The following is a 6,000-nucleotide window of genomic DNA, read 5'->3' as shown; positions in this document are numbered from 1 at the left end:
ATGTCTTGCTCGAAAGAAATCCATTACCCCACAAATACAAAATGAGCGTAGGTAAGCCTTAGCCTTTAGAGACTGATCAATCACAGTCGAATGTGAGAAGAATAATCGACTATGATCAGTCAATTTCTTACGGCTTGAAAAGCTTATAGATAATGGCTTATTGTAGAAAGCCCCTTACAACAGTCGCAAAGCTGCGTTTTCAGTTGAACGCAACCCATTGGCCTCGGTCGGCATCGTAATTTGCGAGAACGCGGTCGCCTGATAGAGGCGTAAGATCCGTTCGACATCCGTGGGGTTCGCTCGACCCATCTCTTTTCGTCCTCCGGCGAGGCGGCCACAAGCCGCAAACCATTGCGCACTTTTCATCGCGCACACGCGCGTTCATTATCCACGCGCATACACGCGCGTAACTTGACGGAGCGATCGCACCACGTGAATGTGAGTACATACATCGCGTATTACGACCGTATATGTCTCTGCGTGCACGAAGGGAAGTCGAGACGAGAGTGTGGGGGAGTCACTTCAAGAGAGTACGCGGAACGGCCGTAAACACAATTGGAAATCTTTAGTGGATACACTTCTGTAGCGGTCGCAAAGGGTGACGAGCCATGGCGGGAGCGATGGCGTGAGCGAGGAGATTTATTTTGTCGTGGGAACTCGCTTTCATGAAGAACACGCACAGCGAACGTACATGGAAAGAACAGTTTTACTAAAGTAACTAAAAATTGAGAGAGATATAGATTTGAAAATAATGTTGAACTATCAAAGTAATAATGTAGGATATTATGTAAAATACATTTCGAGCCGGAAAAGAACTTTCCGAATAACCCCTAATAGATTTGTTCGCTTTGCTTGAAATCTCCAAAAATGCTTGCACTTAAAACGAGCGATAAATATTATATATCTTTGTGCAAAAAGAAAGAAAGAGAAGATACTGAATGCAAAAAAGTACAAGCAGCACGAGCAGACTTAATGTCAAAACTTTTTATAATATTGCTCATCTTGTTTGAATTTCCTACATAATTATTCACCCGTTGGCAATTTGGGTCCTCGACCTTTAGTGCAGATTTTTATATTGTTCCAGACTATATAGGAAAAACTAAAAAATTCTCACTTATGTACTTGCGAAAGCTTAACAAGTTTTTACTATCACAGAAATTGGTTTATACTTTAGTTAGTTTTTACAGATTTATCTACCATTTTATAGCCAAAAAACTGTGCCTTTAAAATTCAACATTGCCGGCGAAGAGTTATCTTTGATGGTCTAATAAAATTATTTTCAAATCTGTACACATACGCACAGTTGAAAAATTTGTGTTAAATTTAACACATTTCACATGCCCCAAATGGTTCACTCAAATTTTTATGTTAATTTAACATAAACTTTAGGAAATAACACAAATATTATAAATAAAAATTAACACAAAAGACTAACACAGTTTATAAGCAATTTGTGTGAGAGTATATTTTTTAAATCAAAATAACATTTATATATAACACATTAAATTAATACATTTTATTCATTTATCTTAGAATTTACGTTTTAAGATATATTATTTTTGCGTTACTTGTTCGCTTACTCATTAAATATGTTAACATTATAGGAAATATTGAATATCATTTTAAAATATTTAAATAACATAATCACGTTATGTTAAATTAACACTTGAATATATTAAAAATTTAATACAAAAAATTTTAATAGGACCAGTTTTAACACAAATACAAAATATTTTTTATTATGTATATATTTACTTGAATTTGGAATGTTTTAGTAAAATAAATTCTTTTCGTGTACATAAACATGTTTATACCAAAAATACGCGATTTTTTAATAATAGAGTTTACATAACTATGATTTGTTGACGAAACGTGTTTTTCATTTGTAGCGATTTTTATGACACGGACACGTGCACTTTGAGATTTCTGAAACCTGACTTTCTACGTCGAAGAAAAACAAGTCGCGTAACTTTGTAGATCGATAAAGAATTAATTGACTCGTCGAGGTGACGTTTCTTTCTGCGTGGTGACGCCTTGACAATCTCGCTCACGATTTGCATGATCCTTGCACGAAAGCAAAGTTCGTATGACGTCATTTTACCGTCGTACGTGCGTTTTATTGTCGCGTGACTAATAACAAGCAGCTCTTCGAGTTCGTCTGTAACAATTTGGCTGGTAATTGCAGTTGGCGATACGTATTACACGGCTCTCTATCGCGGACCCCATATTGTCGAGAAAATCGATATCTTTATAGGATATATCAGTACACGTGAAATTACATATTGAAAAATCACGCGAGTCAATGGACGCAACTGTCAACATTACCCCAACGTATCTTATTTATTTACAAAATGCAATTTTCCGTATTTACGAAATTGTGTATTATTAATGGAGTGCTGATTAAACAAGATAATGAGTATATTTATTAATTTCCTTTGTATAACGTACAAAATTTTCTTGTATATTTTGGCAAAGTTTATTAAAATTGTGCTATGATTATCGGGCACTAACAAAATTGTTTAGAACGCTCTTGTAAAAATACAATCAATATAAAATTTAAAGTGACATAAATAGCTAGATAAAAATATACCTAATTTAGCTCTGTAAAGTATATTAAATATATAAGAATATAACCATATCCTCATGATTAGCATTGAATGCTTTTATACTCCACACTTTTCACTCCACATTGTTATCTAGCTATTTATGTCACTCTAAATTTAAATAAAGTTAATTTAAAGTTAAATGCTGATCTAGTATTGAACAACTGTTCAATGCTAACGAGCTGTGGCTCGTAGTCTTTAAATTTGTTTAGTTATAATTTATATTATTTTTTGAGGTAATTTTCTTTAGCAAATCAAGTTATTTTATAGAAGTGTCGAATTTTTTTTATTTAATAAAGTCTCTCTCTGACTCTCTCTCTCTCTCTCTTACTATAGACTTTTCTCAAAAACAAGATTATAATAGTTTAAAAAATTACGATTTTAATGATTACACAAAAAAGTAATAGGTCGACGGTTATTTTAGAAAAATATCTACGTGCATAAACTTACATATAAATTTAACCTTGAAAAATAAATATAATCTCATCTTATTTTCGTTCGATGAAGATGCAGCTCTTAATTTACTATCGTATGCTTTATACTATTTCATTAAGATATGTACGTAGTTTTAATATTTTATCCAAATTATGCGAACATTTGTAAAGGATGGGGCACTCCAATTTTTCGGTACTTTACTAAAAAAAACCACCTTAATTTTTTGAACTTTATAAAATCATTCTTGATTGGATAAATAAAAGCAAATAATAATATGAATGGCACGACAGTCTAAGTAATCGTATACATTTTATCATTGTATGTTTATGCTAATGAGAATTATACTGCAGCATGCACGGTAAGATATATAAAGTTAATAACGCGTTAAATTAAAAGTGACTCGTCGGGAGAGAGATTCGTTTACATGAAACTTCCTCGGATTACATCGGTCGAAGCATAACCCACGGAATGATCCATCGTAAAAATCTCTAGCCACCCTATGCGAAACACGCAAAGTCGTCTTCGGATAATCGTCGCTCCGACAAAAAAGTTGACTGTCGAGGTCCGTGGAAGATAAGAGGAGGCTAATATAGTCTGTCTTATCTCGACAGTACACGGAACATCCGGCTGATTTAAACTCTCTTGTCCGAGTCGAAATACGTTTTTCGCAATTTCGTCCGATATTCGTGTTTCACAAAATTGTTTCGAAGCGGAAGAGAATAGGAACAAAAAGGATTGCATCTATCTGAATCGATCGACTCTTTGAAAGTCTCGTTGCGGTTAAACTCGCAAAGATATACATTCATAAATTTCGATTTATTTTATTGAGATATCGAATAAAGTCTCGATACCATGGATAAAATTTTAACAACGGCTCTTATGAGAAAACAATGCACTGGCGCGACGGATAGGATGAAGTTATTCCTTTTTACGCGTCATGTTCACGGGGATATTATTTTGAGGTGTCACAAGTTTATTGACGACGAAAGTTTAAGCGATTCGTTGATACGTGAAAAAATTTATATATACCGTGTACAAAAGACGTCTAGTGTGCGCTTTTCTAAAAACTAATACTTCGGACTTCAGCCAGGATATTCGGAAAATAGGGTGATTTATACAAAGAGGTTAGCCAACATTTATCTTGTTTCTACTAAAAGAAATAAAGGTGTACAACGAGAGCTTTAGTTGCAGTCTATTTTGCTTTTATCAAGTTGCAATTTGCTCATATTTATTTCTGCTAATATAATTTAATTTTAAGGATGTATCAGGTGTATATTCTATACAAAGTGAATGAAATTAAAAATTTGGACTTTTTGTATAACAATAAATTTTTTATAAATTTGAAACAGTTCAATAAGGTCAATATTTATATTTAGTAATACAATTTACAGCTTAAATAAATTTATTTTATTTTATTTCAATTATTTTTTACAAACATATCCTTATAAGAATAATTTTTTATTCAGGTTCTTTAAAACTTTTTGTATTACTTTCAAATACAATATAGAAAAATCTAATATTTTCATTATATTAATAAATACTATAAAATAATGAATTATAACAAATCTAACTTATAGGTAAAAACTGTAAGATTTAAAAAAAATAGGCATCTTTCTCTCTCTTCCTCTCCTCTAAAAATTATTTTATATTGGTAGAAGTGAATATTATTTAAATTAAAAAATGCCTACATTGATACGACACTCGATACGTGAGACATCTTTATTTTTCTGCCAGAATTAACATAGTTATGATTTTATTTACGGAGGAAGACAAATTAGAAATTAGCAATTTTTATATTAGGAAAAGTATAGTCGAGAGATATAGACTATTGTACTTGTTTTTTGTTTTATGGAAAGAACGATTTTGCTAAAATATCCAAAAATGTGGCTACGTACAGACCTAAAAATAATTTTATTAGATCACTAAAATAATTATATAGGATCTCAAGTAGAAGAGCAATGCAAAAATTTGTGATATTCTAGTAATTAATTTGAATCTTACATAATTATTTTGATGGTTCAAAAATTATTTTCAAATCTGTATCTAGCTAAATTTTAAGATACTTTAATAAAACCACCCTTTTTTATATTATTATTTTTAATTAATTGCTAGCAAGTAAATCACAAAATCAAACAGATTTAATTTACTAGTTAACTTTATTTTTTCCTTAAAATTGTAAATTGAGTCTTCAAATTAGAAGAATTTAAATTTTTATAACATTGGCTTAATTGAATTTTTAGAAAATCTTTTTATAACTTTCATCTTCGATTTTTTCTCCTTTTCCCAGATTAATTTTTGCAAATACTCATTAAGCATAGTCCGTTTAAGCGATTTTAATTATTTTTGTTTCTATTAAAGGCCATATAGCTTTCCTGTGTATTACACTTTTATTACGACTTTATTATCGCACCATTATAGGACTCACACATTATACACTTCACACTGCAAATGTTTTGAAATATTAATCTTTCTTCTGATTGGTCAACAAAGCATTTGCAGCGTTAAATGCATCGCGCATCCTATTAAACCGACAAATATTAAGATAAACGTTCCGCGAAGTTTCCGTTCGGCTTTCGAAGTTTTCCGCTGGCGGTCGCGAATCGCTTCGAAATCGTCGGGTGCTGCGCTCTGTCGGCGTTGCGACGCAACATCGACGATGCAGCTTCCTTCCGGGACCGCCGTCGCCGCATCTCGCGAAAGAGGGGAAGTCCTCTCCCGCTATGAAAATCGCGAGAAATCGTATGAAAGAAGGAAGGAGCGAACGACGTCGAAGATATCGAAATGCGTCTGCGCCGTCGTCACGGCGCATGCGTTTCCGCGGCGTCGAGTACGAACGAGGGGCGCGATCGTAAACAGGAAAGAAAGAGCGAGAGGAGGGAGAGACCGATCGGAGTCGCGCACAGCTGGCAGGCTGACACTGGCTGGCGATTGATCCCGCGCGGTTAGTTCAGATTTCAGACGG

This window comes from Cyphomyrmex costatus, unplaced genomic scaffold (genome assembly GCF_001594065.2).
Source record: "Cyphomyrmex costatus isolate MS0001 unplaced genomic scaffold, Ccosl1.0 scaffold216, whole genome shotgun sequence".
Taxonomy (NCBI): Eukaryota; Metazoa; Arthropoda; class Insecta; order Hymenoptera; family Formicidae; genus Cyphomyrmex; species Cyphomyrmex costatus.
This window is presented reverse-complemented; position numbering follows the sequence as displayed.